The following is a 19,923-nucleotide window of genomic DNA, read 5'->3' on the forward strand; positions in this document are numbered from 1 at the left end:
ATCATAGAAGTTGAGTCTAGACACTAATAAACAGAAGATCATAGAAGTTGAGTATAGACACTAATAAACGGAAGATCATAGAAGTTGAGTATAAACACTAATAAACGGAAGATCATAGAAGTTGAGTATAAACACTAATAAACAGAAGATCATAGAAGTTGAGTATAAACACTAATAAACAGAAGATCATAGAAGTTGAGTCTAGACACTAATAAACGGAAGATCATAGAAGTTGAGTATAGACACTAATAAACGGAAGATCATAGAAGTTGAGTCTAGACACTAATAAACGGAAGATCATAGAAGTTGAGTCTTGACACTAATAAACAGAAGATCATAGAAGTTGAGTATAGACACTAATAAACGGAAGATCATAGAAGTTGAGTCTAGACACTAATAAACGGAAGATCATAGAAGTTGAGTATAGACACTAATAAACGGAAGATCATAGAAGTTGAGTATAAACACTAATAAACGGAAGATCATAGAAGTTGAGTATAGACACTAATAAACAGAAGATCATAGAAGTTGAGTATAAACACTAATAAACGGAAGATCATAGAAGTTGAGTATAAACACTAATAAACAAAAGATCATAGAAGTTGAGTCTAGACACTAATAAACGGAAGATCATAGAAGTTGAGTATAGACACTAATAAACAGAAGATCATAGAAGTTGAGTCTAGACACTAATAAACGGAAGATCATAGAAGTTGAGTCTTGACACTAATAAACAGAAGATCATAGAAGTTGAGTATAGACACTAATAAACAGAAGATCATAGAAGTTGAGTCTAGACACTAATAAACGGAAGATCATAGAAGTTGAGTATAAACACTAATAAACGGAAGATCATAGAAGTTGAGTATAGACACTAATAAACAGAAGATCATAGAAGTTGAGTATAAACACTAATAAACGGAAGATCATAGAAGTTGAGTATAGACACTAATAAACGGAAGATCATAGAAGTTGAGTCTAGACACTAATAAACGGAAGATCATAGAAGTTGAGTCTAGAAACTAATAAACGGAAGATCATAGAAGTTGAGTATAAACACTAATAAACGGAAGATCATAGAAGTTGAGTCTAGACACTAATAAACAGAAGATCATAGAAGTTGAGTATAGACACTAATAAACGGAAGATCATAGAAGTTGAGTATAAACACTAATAAACGGAAGATCATAGAAGTTGAGTCTAGACACTAATAAACGGAAGATCATAGAAGTTGAGTCTAGACACTAATAAACGGAAGATCATAGAAGTTGAGTATAAACACTAATAAACGGAAGATCATAGAAGTTGAGTCTAGACACTAATAAACGGAAGATCATAGAAGTTGAGTATAAACACTAATAAACGGAAGATCATAGAAGTTGAGTCTAGACACTAATAAACGGAAGATCATAGAAGTTGAGTATAAACACTAATAAACGGAAGATCATAGAAGTTGAGTATAGACACTAATAAACGGAAGATCATAGAAGTTGAGTATAAACACTAATAAACAGAAGATCATAGAAGTTGAGTATAAACACTAATAAACGGAAGATCATAGAAGTTGAGTATAAACACTAATAAACGGAAGATCATAGAAGTTGAGTATAAACACTAATAAACAGAAGATCATAGAAGTTGAGTATAAACACTAATAAACAGAAGATCATAGAAGTTGAGTATAAACACTAATAAACAGAAGATCATAGAAGTTGACTATAGACACTAATAAACAGAAGATCATAGAAGTTGAGTCTAGACACTAATAAACGGAAGATCATAGAAGTTGAGTCTAGACACTAATAAACGGAAGATCATAGAAGTTGAGTATAAACACTAATAAACGGAAGATCATAGAAGTTGAGTATAGACACTAATAAACAGAAGATCATAGAAGTTGAGTCTAGACACTAATAAACGGAAGATCATAGAAGTTGAGTCTAGACACTAATAAACAGAAGATCATAGAAGTTGAGTCTAGACACTAATAAACGGAAGATCATAGAAGTTGAGTCTAGACACTAATAAACTGAACAACCAACACATTATGTAAAGGAGTATTGATATTTACTTGCTCGCTGGTGTTCTTGCAGTTCATTGCTGAGCCAGGGAAAAGCCAAGCATCTCTAAGGCAGATATCTGGCTGACAAGGCAGTAGATGAAATAAATACAGTGTTGTCTTAATTATTCAACAAAAAACTATTTTTGCAGCCATCTGGTTCCATGATGCATTATTGTTAGTATCAGGAGTTTAATTGCTGCTAATAATACTAGATTTGTCACATATAGTTGTGTACATGGTTCCCATAGTGATAATATAATTAGTCAGTAATTTGTTTGTAAAACACCCACTTCATCCGCATGTTCCATACAAAGTATGTAAATCAAAAACTCTGTAACTCTGCAATATAGCATACCAGTAATTGTGTTGAAGTCAGAATTACTGTTATCAGTTTGTTATATACTTCTGAGCTTAAAGGAAGCTGTTGCCGATTTTACCACCTAGGATCAGCCTAATACTACCATTATATGGTAAATTATGTGTAGGTAATAAAATCGGTCTCCCAGTCAGTGTCACAATAGGTGTAAAAGTAGGTGGTGCAGTATTGTATTGGAGTAGGTGCTAGATTTTTTGCAATGTTTCAGTCACACAGTTAACAATAAAAGAGATAATATTATTAGGCATCAGGTGACTTTTGTGACCACAAACTGTTTTCTACCAGTTATCATCCAAGAAATGCCTTCAGGATAAAAACGCTTGACAATCCATGCTTGTAGCCCAAAACTCTACCCACCTGCAGTGAAAAGCATTTTTTGAGTTTTGAAGACCATGCTAGCCAAGACAGCAATAGGAGCTCCATGAATGCCAGTTTGTAGAGCTAAAAGTCTATGCAGTACTGTATTTTTTCTGTACTGTACCTAGGCTTTAGCTCTAAATGTGAAAGTAACAACTAACAACACCTATAAAAATTTAGCGTCCATAAATATTAGCCAAATATATTTAGCTAAATAATATAATAACAGTCTCCTTTTCCTCCCATTTCAATTTATTCACAGAACTTTGTTGAAACGTCCCGATGTAGTTTTTGGCTAGCTCTGTGTCAGGCTTCTTACCTGCCATTTTTAAATAAGGTTTTTAGAGATTAGTTTTTGCCCCTTTTGAGGCAGAGGGTTCACCAGATTGATTGGATGCCAGACTGCTTTAAGCAATGTGATAATCTTCAGTGGGCTAATAGTGAACAATACAATAGTATTTTTCTCAAACGCTTTAAGCATGTGCATGACATATGGACAAACATGAAAATATATATATATATATATATATAAATATAAAAATGGAAAAATTTTTAGCAACAGTTTATTACTTAAAGTTTCATGATGCAAAATGATGTTAAGTTTACACCAATCGTCAGATAAAAAATTGCATGACACAAACACAGAACCAAGAATACACTAAGATCACCAAAATGAAGAGTTACCTGTATAAATATAAAGATGGAAAAATTTTTAGCAACAGTTTATGACTAAAGGTTTCATACTGCATGCAGTAAATTCCGTGACAGCAAGAGTCAATTCCAACAAAGACTGGCAAATGACATCAAGAACAAAATAGAATCCTGTGACAAGCTCTTAATACCAGCTGATAAGACAAACAATTATTACCGAATGAATGTTGCTGATTACAATGAACTTTTGAGCAAAGCTGTTAAGAAGGACTATAAAAAGACAGACCGGAAGTTAGTAAACGCTATAAACAGAGAAGCTAAAACTATTGCAAAGGAACTAAATATAGATGATCGAGTCACTAAGCTAGCTGAAAAGAGAGCATTTGCGACATTGAAAGACCACAAGCAAAACTTCCAGAACAACCCATCCTGCCGTCTAATAAATCCAACAAAAACGGAAATAGGCAGAATAAGCAAAGAAATCCTCGACAATATTAATTCAAAAATCCTGAAGAAAACTACTGCCAATTTATAGAAGAATACTGCATCTGTGTTGAATTGGTTTCAAAACATCAGAAACAAACAATCACACAGCTTTATTGTATTTGAGATAGTGGAATATTACCCTTCCATCACCAAGGATCTAATGACCAAAGCTCTCAATTATGCAGCCAATTTCACTAATATCACTAACGAACACCGCAACATTATATTTCAAGCCAAAAAATCCATCTTGATACACGATAACGAGCCGTGGAGGAAAAAGACAGATGAGCCATTTGACATAACAATGGGAAGCTTCGATGGAGCTGAAAGTTGTGAGTTAATTGGCTTATATTTATTTAGCAAAATTAAAGAAAAAATAAAATCCGGCAGTTTTGGATTGTACAGGGATGACGGGTTGGCAGCAATTAAGGCCAGTCCTAGAAAAATCGAGAACATTAAGAAGGATATATGCTCTATATTCACGAGTCACGGTCTTAGAGTAACAATAGAGGCCAACTTGAAAACAGTAAACTACTTAGATACTACACTGAACCTGAACAACGGAGAACACGCGCCTTATAGAAAGCCAAGCAATACTGTGCAATATGTGCATAGGAAATCTAACCAAACTTCTGCCATTATACATAGCATCCCAAATTCAATTAACAAGAGACTGTGCACAATATCGTCCAACAAGAGCACTTTTAATAGAGAAATTGAGCCTTTCCAAGAATCACTGACAAGAAGCGGCTATGACTACCAGCTGAGATATGAGCAGGATAATACTAATACCACTGGCAGTAGGAATAGTCGGAAACGTGATGTATTATGGTATAACCCTCCATATAGCGAAAATGTTGCCACCAACATCGGAAGGCAATTCCTACTACTAATCAAAAGATTATTTCCTAAAAACAATAAGTTAAACAAAATCTTTAATGGAAATACTGTGAAAGTCAGCTATAGCTGTATGACTAATTTAAAATAAATTATAGACAAGCACAACAACAAATTGTTAGCGAACTTTACGACAGACGAAAGCAGCAGAAAATCCAATTGCCGAAATCGTAATGAATGCCCTTTAAATGGTCAGTGTCTCACGAGTTCTATTATATGCCAGGCAACAGGTGACACAGACGGCAGAATCAGTCAAACATACATCGGATTAACAGAGAGGCAATTTAAGGACAGATTCAACAACCACAAAACATCCTTTGGTATTAGTGACAAGAGAAAGACCACCGAATTAAGCAGATATATATGGCAATTAAAAGACGAGGGAAAGGATTTTAGTATCGATTGGAAAGTAATAACAAGAGCTAAGGCCTGTCAGAATGGTGTTTCTAAGTGCAATCTATGCTTAACTGAGAAGTATTTTATAATTTTCCAAACTCACATGGCTACCCTGAATCAGAGAAGTGATATAGTAACATCCTGTAGACACGTCATCAAATTTTACTTATCTAAGGCTTAGCTCACCAATTAACCAATTTAATAGTTAGGCTTTTATACTTGATTTGACCAAGTGTTATACACAAGCACTTCACAATAGCATCTGATGATTACTGCATGCAGTATGTAACTTTTAGTCATAAACTGTTGCTAAAAAATTTTCCATCTTTATATTTATACAGGTAACTCTTCATTTTGGTGTTCTTAGTGTATTCTTGGTTCTGTGTTTGTGTCATGCAATTTTTTATCTGACGATTGGCGTAAGCTTAACATCATTTTGCATTATGAAACTTTAAGTAATAAACTGTTGCTAAAAGTTTTTCCATCTTTCTATTTATACAGGCTCGGTAGACAACTTTGAGCACTATATCAGTGAAGTCTCAACTATTATCTGTATATATATATATAAATATATATATATAAATATATATATATAAATATATATATATATATAAATATATATATACCCATATTTCCGAGTTAGGAGTTGAATAAATATATACCAGTTAGGAGGTTGCGGAATATAAGGGATTAGGAGTTAACGCAAATATATATGGGTAAGCCTCCTATATGGTCTAATTTATCTACATTGTAGATATATATATATTTATTCACCTCCTAATTATTATATATTTTTATGGAAATTTTAGGAGAATATGGTATCATACAATATATATTCATCGCCTTATCATACTTTGTATATATGCATACTAGAAAAACTGTCAAAACTTGGAGAATGTCTAGATGGTTGTTGTAAATTACATATCAATTTGAAGGTAAAATAATTCATACCTCAATGAGTAAGCAAAAATAATGATTACCAGTAGCAGATTGCTACAAATTACACAAAAAATTAGAATGTTACCATTGTAACTTATGTAATAGTTACAATGGAAACATTACATAGCTTGGCATAGCTTACATACCCTTTAGTAAGATGCCGTAACTTATATCATTTAGGAGTTTGCTATAACTTGTTTCTTTTAGAAGCTGCTCTGATTTACATATAATAAAGTATGTTGCTATAACTTATAGATCATTTGAGAAATTGATATAATTTGAATTTCACATAGTTGGTAGCAATTATCTATATATCAGTTAGGAGGCTGCTATGGATTATATATTAATTAGGAGGCAGCTGATATTTATATATCATTTAGGAGGTTGCTATAACTTACATATCATTGCAGAGGCTGCTATGAGTTACATATAATTTAGGATGTTGCTATCACTTATAGATCACCTAAGACCTTGCTATAATTTGAATTTTCCATAGTTGATAGCTATTATTTATATATCAGTTAGGAGGCTGCTATGGATTATATATTAATTAGGAGGCTGCTGATATTTATATATCATTTAGGAGGTTGCTATAACTTACATATCATTGCAGAGGCTGCTATGAGTTACATATAATTTAGGATGTTGCTATCACTTATAGATCACCTAAGACCTTGCTATAATTTGAATTTTCATAGTTTATAGCTATTATTTATATATCAGTTAGGAGGCTGCTATGAATTATATATTAATTAGGAGGCTGCTGATATTTATATATTGTTTAGGAGGTTGCTAGAACTTACATATCATTGCAGATGCTGCTATGAGTTACATATAATTTAGGATGATGCTATCACTTATAGATCACCTAAGACCTTGCTATAATTTGAATTTTCCATAGTTGATAGCAATTATTTATATATCAGTTAGTAGGCTGCTATGAATTATATATTAATTAGGAGGCTGCTGCTATTTATATATCATTTAGGAGGTTGCTATAACTTACATATTATTGCAGAGGTTGCTATGGGTTACATAGAATTTAGGATGTTGCTATGACTTATAGATCACCTAAGACCTTGCTATAATTTGAATTTTCCATAGTTGATAGCAGTTATTTATATATCAGTTAGTAGGCTGCTATGAATTATATATTAATTAGGAGGCTGCTGCTATTTATATATCATTTAGGAGGTTGCTATAACTTACATATCATTGCACAGGCTGGTATGAGTTACATATGATTTAGGATGATGCTGTCACTTATAGATCACCTAGGACCTTGCTATAATTTGAATTTTCCATAGTTGATAGCTATTATTTATATATCAGTTAGGAGGCTGCTATGGATTATATATTAATTAGGAGGCTGCTGATATTTATATATCATTTAGGAGGTTGCTATATCTTACATATCATTGCAGAGGTTGCTATGAGTTACATAGAATTTAGGATGTTGCTATGACTTATAGATCACATAAGAGTTTACTACAATTTGAATTTCATATAGTTGGTAGCTACTATTTATATATCAGTTAGGAGGCTGCAATGAATTATATATTACTTAGAAAGCTGGTGCTATTTGTATATCATTTAAGAGGTTGCTATAATTCACATATCATTGCAGAGGTGCCATGTGTTACACATATTTTGGGATGTTGCTCACTTATAGATCAACTAAGAGTCTGCTATAATTTGAATTTCATATAGTTGGTAGCTACAGTACTATTTATATATCAGTTAAGAGGCTGCTATGAATTATATATTAATTAGGAGGCTGCTGATATTTATATATCATTTAGGAGGTTGCTATATCTTACATATCATTGCAGAGGTTGCTATGGGTTACATAGAATTCAGGATGTTGCTATCACTTATAGATCACCTAAGACCTTGCTATAATTTGAATTTTCCATAGTTGATAGATATTATCTATATATCATTTAGTAGGCTGCAATGAATTATATATAAATTAGGAGGCTGCTGCTATCTTTACATTATTTAGGAGGTTGCGACAACTTACATATCATTGCAGAGGTTGCTATGAGTTACATAGAATTTAGGATGATGCTATGACTTATAGATCACATAAGAGTTTACTATAATTTGAATTTCATATAGTTGGTAGCTACTATTTATATATCAGTTAGGAGGCTGCAATGAATTATATATTAATTAGGAGGCTGCTGCTATTTATATATCATTTAAGAGGTTTCTATAACTTACATATCATTGCAGAGGCTGCTATGGGTTACATATAATTTAGGATGCTGCTATCACTTATAGATCGCCTGAGAGTTTGCTATAATTTGAATTTCATATAGTTGGTAGCTACAGTACTATTTATATATCAGTTAGGAGACTGCTATGAATTATATATTAACTAGGTGGCTGCTGCTATTTATATATCATTTAGGAGGTTGCTATAACTTACATATCATTGCAGTGGTTGCTATGGGTTACATAGAATTTAGGATGTTGCTATGACTTATAGATCACAAAAGAGTTTACTATAATTTGAATTTTATATAGTTGGTAGCTACTATTTATATATCAGTTAGGAGGCTGCAATGAATTATATAGTAATTAGGAAGCTGCTGTTATTTATATATCATTTAGGAGGTTGCTATAACTTACATATCAATGCAGAGGTACCATGGCTTACATATAATTTGGGATGTTGCTATCACTTATAGATCAACTAAAAGTCTGCTATAATCTGTACAATAAAACAACAATCTGTATAAAACAAAAATAATTGTTGTTAGAACCTACATATTGTATAGTATGTTAAACTTTAACGTAGGAATCAATAAATTTGTATTTAAAACAACAACAGCCACCATGCTTGATACTATAAAATTCAACTAGTCAAGTACCATAGAATGGTCGTTGCTTAGTCACCAAACGGAGTAAATTTATTCAGACGTCAAGTTTAATGCGATATTACAAAAGCCTCAACAACAAGAAGACCCTGCTGCCAGTTTAATTTTGCAGCTTCTTGAGTAAGTTGTGGGCTCGGGCATAAGTCATCATTATAATTTTCAAACACCAATTTCTTTTAACAGTTTACAGCTCTGGCATTTTTGGTAGTTTGCCCCAATCTTCCGATCATGGCTTTTTGAACTCTCAATTTTCTTTTAGGCTGCATAACTTTCTGCTCACTAATATAAACGAATAATGTAACTCAATATTTGTAAATATGGTCTATGTTATAGTTTCTTATTCAGTCGCATATCGCTGCTGCACTGCATACAAAAACTTAAAAAAAATTAGTTGGTAACAATGCATGGACGCAACTCAGTTACTGTGATTGCTAAAATGAAACACACACATTTTTGCTTGCTGTGCATATTATCTACAGTAATAATATGAATTACTTGCACAACATACTTAGTTACTCAATTTAACATACAATAACAGCAATGTCTTTCTATTCATCTTAAGCCACTCTTAGAACGTTAAGTAAAAACATTTCCCCACTCGGGAATGGAGTGTCAGGTTGCAAAACCTGCGCAATACCACAGCACCATAAATTGGGTAGATTCCAAACAAGCCCATTGTGCCTATGTAGAACCCAGGGAAAAACTTAATGTCACATAGAGAGCCAATAAAAATACAATAACATTCTATCTTGAGGGCATTTTCGCTTTTCAAAACTTCTTTCTTACTGCAATTTATTGTTAGCAATGATCAGTCGGGCTGGACCCAGCACAGTACCAAATTTTTTCTAACTTTAGATATCTTGACTTTGGGTGGTTTTATTGATCAATAGTAATACTGAGTGCTATTATTCACATTTTACCAGTAATAATAATGCCCTGAAATGTCAAGAAATTGATAGAACATTCTACTCAGACACATTCACTTAAATTTGGAAAATGACCCAAAAAGATATATTTCTCATTGTGTAGTGAATTTCTGATTGTTTTTAGTCAAGCACAGCGTTCTAAGTAATTTTTTGGGCTTGTCGGTTTGACAGTAAGTTGTCAGTAGACTGGCTGCTGCGGCGTATTTCCTTATATTTAGTTTTTCTTTAAAAGAATTATTATAATTTATCTTAGAGCTTGTTTCTTGAATAATACATCATAGTGTACAGTGCAGTACAACAGATAATATCTATTGTCGGTATTGTATTATCTATCATAGTCATTGTTTTATGCACATTTTCTGTACATAAAATAATAGCTAAGACTGCTTGATACAAAATAACTATACAAGTGCATTACTGCGGAGTTGGTCTCTTTTAGTCTTCAAAAAGAGCACATTTATTGACAAATACAACGCAATGATAATAAGAAGGTTCAACAACATAACAAATTCAGCTGGCATTTTTTCTCGCAGCCTTCTTTAGCAAGTTGTTGGCTCGAGCCCGAATCACTGTAACACTTCTGTTAGGCAGCGTTGAGTGTTTAGCATCCAACACTGATCTTGTTGGCAGTTTGCCTGATTTTTCAGTCCAGTACTTGTCAAATTCTGCTATTTCCTCTGCACTTTACTGTTTTCTGCTGACTGAAATAGTAAATAATGTGAATTATCATTTGTAAAAATCTGATAAGCTATGGCTTTGATGAATCACATATCATTGCTCAGCTCCATTCAAAAGTTAAATAAGCTGGTTTACGTGCTGCAAGTCAAAACAGAATTGATGGTTTCTAAGATACAAGTGAACAATAAGGACATTAATGCTCGTTAGTGTCATTTCTCATTTAGTAATATAATACTTAACCAATGTATATTCTGAAATACAGCTAAATTGACATAAGGTAGAATCTTAATTTGAAGGCCATTCTAGTGCTATTCTAGAAGTGTTGAAAACTAGAGTGTCACCCTTTAATTGACAACCACATCCAGCTGACTGCGACTTCAACATTCTTTGATCTTTGGATCCGATTTTGGACAGGATGGATAGAAAAATGTTGACAAATTTTTACTAACAATGACTCAGTTACAACAATAGCAATTAATACTTTTGTCAATGCATATTGAAGCGAGTTTTCTAACTTCTAAGCTTTACAGTGTTTTCGTTAAAGCTTTGAAAGCAGCACCGTGGAAATAATTAATAACTCTATCAGGCTGATAATAATTTTATTGTTTAAGCGGCCTTGATAGTTCGGCATATATGAAAAAACGGTTTAGCAAATATGATGAAATCTGTTCTACTATTTGAGGCTAAAATTTCTTGCACATGCTACAGCATTAGAATAAGCAGTTAACGATGGCATTTTGCAAGCTCAACGCCCAGTGTATCTGTTATCACTGTATCACAGCTTAGTTTGTGTGTTATATAGTTTTTTATGTGTTTTTTCAAAAGAAGTAACGTTCACTTGAACGGCGGCGTTCTATCTTTAACCGTCATCTATTATAGTACAAGTCTAGTAGAGGGGCGTTTAAATGAATGGGAATTCAATTAGAGATTACATAATATTTTATTAACCCTTTCACCGCTGCATGCGCATTTAGGCGAAATCAATGGACGACCGGCATATGTGCATGTTGCGAATTTCCTGGCAATTGCGTAGTAACTTAATTTTATTATTCGTTGACAACATAACTAACAGTCTTTAAGACTTTTTATGGTATTGACAGTGTTGTCCAAAAGTTTCCCTGTAAAATTACCCTAAACTCACGAAGCAATTTTAAATTTTTGTTTAGGACTTTTCAACATAAAAAGAAACATTTGTTCTTTCTGATTTTCGAAATATTTAGTGCTATTATAGCTTTCGCAAGTACATCCAGAATTGAAAACAGATAATTACTTATGTTGATAACATTATTGATGATTGTTGATGACTGACGGATTAAGATTTTAGTGATTACACATATAATTAAAGTAGCAGCTCCAATAGTGACTCCAATGGTGGTCAAAGTAATAGTTTTTGTAAGAGTAAGGAACATGGTAGAGCATTGTTTTTTGAGATTCGAAGGGATCGTAGCTTCACATAGCATTAGCAATGCACAAAGTAGGAATGCATTAAGTTTTTTGAATAGTACTATTTTTTAACGTGTTGGAAAAATAAAATCTATAACAAAAAGGTTTTAGATAGAGTTGAAGCTAATAAAGATTGAACATATATTATGAAGCACAATCAACAATTTTTGCCACTATAATTGGAAGGGTTAAAAAATGCAGTGCCATGGCATTCAAACATAGATTTTATAGTAATATTATTTCTTATAAATTTTTTGAAATAAAACTTTTATTAATGTGGCACGCTCTTGTGGAAACTAACCGTTAATCAGCAGCATACCCCCTTCAAGAAAGCGTCCAGCTGTGCTTCGTACCATTTTCCATCTGGTGGATATAGTGCTTGGATGCGGTGACCAGGTTTCTACCAAAATAAGCAAAACAATTTTAATAGCCCAAACAGATGTTATGCAGATTAAAAAGTGATGCAAAAGATGCCTGTTGTTTTTAGGTTTTTCAGCAAACCCGTGTCCCTACCTCCCATTACTAAAATTCTATGAAGCTGTAATATTTTATCTCATGCGATATTCTTCTACAAAATTGAAACATAGGTTTTAAAGCTTCAACAATTTAAAGGATTTCATTTACTCCAGTCACTTACTTATGACTCAGCCTCTAGTTTAAATCCGTATCAAATTACGACTAAAATGCATCAACTTGTTAATTACAATGAAAATAATACATTATCATAACTTTATACTGCCCTAAGCAAGCAAAACTCCCTATCTGAAAAGTTTTTCAAAATTCACTTTTTTGTGCTTAAATGTAATTTAGGTTGAGATCTAAGATGTCTCGAAATTTCATATATCTGAGACCACCAGAAATAGCACTTTTCACAATGTGCAAAACGCCCTATCCACATTTACCACACATAAAGTGGCAATCAAAGCGCTCTATCTGCAGATACAGCGTTTTGATTGGCCTGAACATACACAAAGTTGGACATTATGAGCAGCATTATGTAATCAAAGAGTATATAAACAAAGGGAAGCGAAACTGAAGCATATATATTTGGTTGTTTCAAGGCAGCTCATACAAGCTAGTGCACTTCTGAGTGCTCAATCTTATTGCTATATTTTTTATCATAATATATTTATTATGACAAGACGATATCTAAGTGACAAAAGTCTCGATTTAAAGATCCGACTCAGAGATTTGATGAAAAATTTGTTTTAATTACATGTCCATTGGAAGGTTTTGCCTTTTTAAAATACTGACATTATTGCACTCAGTTGTTTGCTTTAAATTATTTTTAATAAAAGCGTTTGATCTTTTTTAAACTACTATTTTACTTATTCCTTTCATTTCATGACATCTGGTTTGAAGGATACCTAGATCTTTGATCATCTCTTAACTTTTGAGCTAAATATGGCTATTACAGGGTTTTAATCTATGTGTTGACTGGATGAGTAATAGGAATTGCAACATATATCATTTTGTTGACTAATTGCGGGTTAATATCAGAATTTAAACTTGTAATCCTTTGATAATCCAGTCATGGCAAATGGTCTTGTGGCAAACTAACAATGAGAAACCAGTCCAATTAAGCAATCAAAAGGCCCTATCTGCAGTGATAGGGCGTTTTGATTGCCTAGTGCCAGCTTAGTAAATTGTCAATTTAAGCAAACAAAATGCCCTAAGTGAAATAACTCCTTTGATTTTAAAGTTTCACGAAAAAAAAATTCTGTAAAGATTGTTGGATATCTCACCATAATAAATAAAAAAAAACAACTAAAATACTGCTAATACTGATGCCAGGCTTGACCAAAACGCGTTTGTGCTTGTGCTGAACAATTTACAAATATCAAGATACAGCGTTTTGCTTGCTCAGGGCCGTATAGTATAGGCTACTAATAATTCTGCCTGTTTGGTGCTATCAATCAGCTAACACTACTAATCAGAATAAAAAGCATCCATAATTATTTTAATGCTTTTTAAAAAGTTACAAAAGTTAGGAGCATCGACAGAGTCACAGATATTCATCAATTGCTGGCTACTGTGCTATATGTTACCATAACTATTTTAATGTGTGTCGGTTAATCTCACAAAGCTACCCTTGTGTATAATTACAAAGTTATCATTTTATGAAAATTAGTAATAATTTCATTCTTTTAGCATTATAAAGTTGGGGTTTCTTGACCTTTTTAACTTGACAATATTACGATCTTGCAATTAAAGCAGTAAAATCCAAATCCAAATTAGCTGCGAAAACCTATGCATTGTTGTTTGCCGTCGCAATTTGATGACATGAGTAAGTTGCTTAGATATAGTATTTAAAGTGGCTCGCCCTAAAGGTCAAAAATGGCCACTACCGGTCTAACCTTTCGCATTTGTATTGAGGCGAAGTAAAATACTTTTTCATGATGCCTTTTCACCATAATATGGTACAATTAATTCAATGACAAAATTGGCAAAAGTAATATAAAACAATTGTGACAAACAAATATACCAATTGTGACAAACAAATATACCAATTGTGACATGATTAGTCTGTTCTTCTGCTGCTGCAAAACCCTAAATGGCTAGACGCGTGAAAAAAGCAAAATGTTTAGCGGCTACAACCTCGCTAGAAGGTTGAACTTATGTGATAAGTCTTTAGGTTGTGTAGGAATGAGAGGTTGGCTTGTTTGTTACAATCTATTTAATCAATTGACTAGCATGCAAGAAGATAGCAAGCCATGCCACATTAGGAGAATGAGTCACCTTAAGCACAAACCACAATTGCATAAGTACATAGGTCGTTTCTGCTAGTGAGAAGACCTTGGAGAATAAGACCACATTATGCAATTCTGTGAAGATTTTATTACTGCAGTTATACTTGTGCTGCAATATTTCTAATAGAGTGAAAAGCAAATGAGCTGCCCAACCACAACCTCCTTCATTATAAAGTTACAAAGAATAGGAATAACAACAATAGCTTTCATTCGGAGGCTGAGGCTATTGAGAAGTAGAAAGTGAATTAGCTAAGCAGGCAATAGTAGAACACACATAATAAGAGCATAGGCATCATGATTGATGTGTATGCAGGCAATGAATTTATGTACAATTTCACTACCAAATATTTTAGTAAAGCTAGACACCTTTGGCTAAAGAGTGCTAGATATAGGTCAAAACAAGCCAGTGACAAATCTCATGTTATGCATCCTTGTTTGGACACTTTATTTCTAAAGTGTTTAATGCATTGGAAGTTTAACATAAAAGTGTGCCAAGAATGCACAAAGAACATTGACAGCAATAACTGCATAGTACTGACAGCAATAACTGAATAGAACATGATGTTTAACTAAAATGTAACATAAAAATAAATGTTTTATTTTGTTTTGGTAAGCTTGCAGCAAAAATGTTTGCTGTGCACATAAAATATTGTTTTGCTCCAAATACTTTACAAACAAGTAATAATAACTTTATTGATGCAAATTGTACTGAAATTATATTTGCTACGAGCACCAATGGAAGTCAAAATAAATAATACAATTCTTACAGACCTTTTAAAAACAATGGCCTTTGCTGCTACAGAAAAGTGAGTAGACCCATAGGAAGAGAAGTATATGTTCTTATACTGCTAGAACTACCTTTGGTTCAGAAATGAGATTTGAAAAGAGCAATGAATTATTATAAGCATTGGCAAAATGTTTGGGATGGATAGGAAACAAAGCTCGGTATTGCACATGCTGGTAATTTAGCTAATGTAAATAGATTTCATACACTACCTAATTGAAAGCATCAATGCAAAATCTAAATACATGTAAATACTTACTAGCCATAGTACAGAGTGACCTTTTAATGTTTGTCAACATAACATCCGTACTGCTTTGAGCATCTTGAAATTATATTAAAGTTGCTTTCATTATGAGCTCCCTTTGACATTTTAAAGTATTAAAATGGCCAAATACAAGTTGCATTTTCAGAGAACTTTTAAATTCAAGTCATATGCCACAAAAAGTTCCTCTGCGTTGTTTGTAGTATATTCTAAAAGTGCTAACACTACATTTGTTTTAAATTTTAAAGTTGACACAAATAATTGAGCAAATTATGTAGCTTATTAGTAAAACTTTTGTTAACATCAGCAAACAAACTGCATACATGCTGCCCGATACCGAAGGCCAAAAATAATAATATATATTGCTATTTATATTTTAACCAATAGTTTTGCAGTTTTGTAATTGTACAGCAATTTGTATAAAACCTACTGTATTTCAGGTTTGAGTAACTATGAGTTTTAGTAGTGTTCTGGCCCTTCCTATCGCGTGTTTTCAACATTTTGAGGTAATAATTAAAAGCCATGAGTTGAATTGCGCAACTTCAGCAGCATCTTATATATATATATCATTCGCCAAACTCATTGTCTTGAATCATCAAAGTTCACTAAATCATTCAAAAGGAAATACATACACTTGTATCTCTAATTCTTTTATAGCTTTACCCTTTTACTGCCACCCATGTACAAACTAAGCTACCGGCCTACCGCCAGCCATTTCACCGAAAATTGCCAATTTAGCTTCATGATATGTACATGAAGCATGTATACTATTTTGTTTCAACTTCAAAGTTTATCTATAAACTTTTTGTAATATATTTTATTTTGCTAAAATGTTAACATATAGTGCTATGCAAAAATCAATGTACCTTCACTTTGTGCATTGCTAAAGCTATGTGAAGCTACAATCGCTTCGAAGCTAAAACGATGCTCTACAATGTCCCTTACACTTAAAAAAACCATTATTTTCACTATCATCAGAGTCACTGCTGCTAATTTAATTATCTGTGTAATCACAAAAACCTGAATTTGAATTGACTATAGTGTCATCAACATACATGTAAGTAATTATATGTTTTCTGACTTGCGCGATACTTAACAAAACTTACACAAAAAATGTCCATTTTTATTTTGGAAATTCTCAAAAAAAAATTTGAAACTGCTTGGTTATCTTAAACTAATCTATTAGAGAAATATTCGAACCACACTGACAATACCATCAAAGTTTTAAAATCATCCGTTATGTTTTTAATGGATAATAAAATTAGGTGACCACGCAATTGTTGGAAAATTCGCAAAAATGTGCATACGGCAGTTGCTGATAGATTTAGCATAAATTCGCATACGGCAGGGTAAGAGTAAAAACCAACAAAATATTTGTCAATCTCCTGCCTCTAAACATGATATCTCAAATCTGATAATTACTCTCAGTGTTGACTGAGTAACTAAAAGTGGTAATGAGTAACCATGGAAAACTATTCATTTTATATAATTATGCAATTGCTCAGCAATTGCAACCATGACTCATAAAGACTAAGAAGAGCAATACTAAATCTCTTTGATATGCTACATTCCTTTGATTGGTTTGCGCTATTTATATTATGTAATCTGCCAATAATAGATGAATAGAACACAAAAGTGGCATAATGGTTTATGTAAGCGTTTAAATAATACAATGCCTGTAAAAATTAACAACTTTTCTTACTGAAGCTATGGCTATATCAAATTATTACACTAATTTTTGGCTCGCATGTATAATGTGCTATTTTACAGCAACTTATTGCAATATCGCATACCTTTAATTTGATGTCTGCAAATCAGTCTTTGGTGTGGGCCATCAATGCTTCTCATCCAGCAGTTATCTATAACTAAAGCGTCATTGATTATTTGCAACTATACAAAGAAAAACTACTTTTGGGCATGCTGTTACATTCTTACGTCAGGTATACATTTGCTAGTTACAGTAAAACTTTGTACAGTATATTTTGTGTTGGTGAATTTAAAGTTTTGCTTATCATAGTGACTTTGCCAAAACATCAAACTTTACTACATTTCAAAATACAACCTTACTGATATAATGTTTTATAGTTTGTAATCTATAATTATGTATATGTTAAAAAATATTATAAATTTCGGTAGATGAAACCTTGATTATTTTGACATATTTTTTATGCAAACCAACGTGTAATTAGCAACATACCTTTTCTAGAAAAGAACATCTAACTTTGTCTAATACTCTCTGCCATCTGATAAATATGCCATTTTGGCAATAATGCTTACCAAGTTTCTACAAAAATGAAAAGATAATTCAAGTAGCATAAACAGATATACAAACCAAAATGAATGCAAAATACACATTTTAGTTCACTGGTTAGGTTTTTTTTGGCAAACTTGAATGTCTGCCTCCTACTACTGAAGCTCTATAAAACAGCTAAGCTCTTAATTACTACACAATTACTACACAAGATTCAAACTAAATACTAAAAGTTTCAAAATTCAAAGGCTGCATATACCCACTTACTTGCTTATGCCTATGCATGTACTACTATTACTTACAAAATCATAACTGAAATACGCAAACTCTCACTATTCATGATAACAATAATACAATTACTTTATGATCATGTTATTCTAATAACAGTTTTGACTGTTGGTAGAACCAAATTAATAACGTTACTTATCATTATAAAAAACATCAAAAATTATAATAATAATAACTGAAAATAGATTAAAGTTGGAGAATTAACTGATTCACTAAAATAACTATTAACTGTCAGCTGGCGTGTCTGTGTTGATGTTACAAAACTGAACATTCGTGTAACATTAATAAAGTCAAAAATTAGGACTTTACAAAAAGTTTTGATTTTTTCCTTTTTGGTAATATAATGCTGACCTTTCTTGATTTTTCTATGCAGAACAATATCAGCAGTTGGATGACATAAACGGATGTAAAAAATATATCAAACGTGTTCTGTGCTACATTCCTTAAAAATTATAATAATTGAAACATACTTTTTTCACGCTAGTCCTATTTCAATATTAAATAAAATTTATACTGCTTTTCTACAACTGTATGTTTCAAGTAAATAAACTGTAAATTGACTAAAATAGCATGAACAACTTACCGAATGTGACTTGCTCCCTTACATGTAGTCATTCTGCTGCTACCAAGCTCTAGTAGACTACATGGGTGAAGAACTAATAGTCCTAACAGCCACAGCAACATTATAACAGCCACATCTCTCTAGCTGTTATATACTGTGGTTATACTTTTGCCACTTTACTTCAATAAATTTAAAAAATCAATTCTTCGACTAAAAAACCATCTCTCAGGTATTGCGTTTGGATGCAAAGTTTCAAAAAAAGATTTATTTTGTGGCTGGATGCAACGGCATCGAAAATATGAATTGTACTGATTATAGACTTATTTAAACTTTTACTACAGCCATGCTTAAACATCAGTTGAAACCATAATGTGCAATTATTGTGAATTTTCACAAAAAAGAGCAGATCAATGAGAAACCTTGCAAAAAAAGGGAGTGCTTAAATGGCAGTCTTGAAAACTATGAAGAGGGTCAGCAAATAAATTGTAATGTATTGTAGTTTGTTAATATACAACTTTATTTCTCAAATCTAATAAAGCTATCATGAATATTAGCAAAACTGACTGTATCCGACATAGCTGCTAATTCTTTGTATTTGCTGATGCTTAGTCATAAACTTATTGCAATATGTTTTTAAATAGATTGTGCTATTAACTGAAACGATACCAAAACAGTTAAAAGTAAGAATGTTTTAAATTTGATATATGCCTCCTAGTTCCATATATAAGAGCCTCCTAGGGTTTATAATTTATTGATAGAAAATTACACATTTTTGTTGGAGTTGTCTCCTCTTTTCCATATATATGAATATAGATATATAAGGCGATTATGGGAATCATGTTTAAAATACTTCTATAGGGTTGTTAAGCACTATAAACACTGCTAGAATTAGGAGGCTCCCTGGACGCCTCCTAATTTTTCAGAGCCTCC

At 32.5% G+C, this 19,923-nt stretch overlaps 1 long non-coding RNA gene across 1 annotated transcript; it reads right to left on the bottom strand.

The window, feature by feature from the left end:
• Positions 1-10,561: 10,561 nt before the first annotated feature.
• On the bottom strand, positions 10,562-17,738 carry LOC137401454 (uncharacterized). The gene is made up of 3 exons (XR_010979334.1): positions 17,686-17,738; positions 12,416-12,496; positions 10,562-10,676 (listed from the first exon to the last, which is right to left on the bottom strand). It is a non-coding gene; the product is annotated as an uncharacterized lncRNA (long non-coding RNA).
• Between the last annotated feature and the right edge of the window lie 2,185 nt (positions 17,739-19,923).

This window comes from Watersipora subatra, chromosome 8 (assembly GCF_963576615.1).
Source record: "Watersipora subatra chromosome 8, tzWatSuba1.1, whole genome shotgun sequence".
Taxonomy (NCBI): Eukaryota; Metazoa; Bryozoa; class Gymnolaemata; order Cheilostomatida; family Watersiporidae; genus Watersipora; species Watersipora subatra.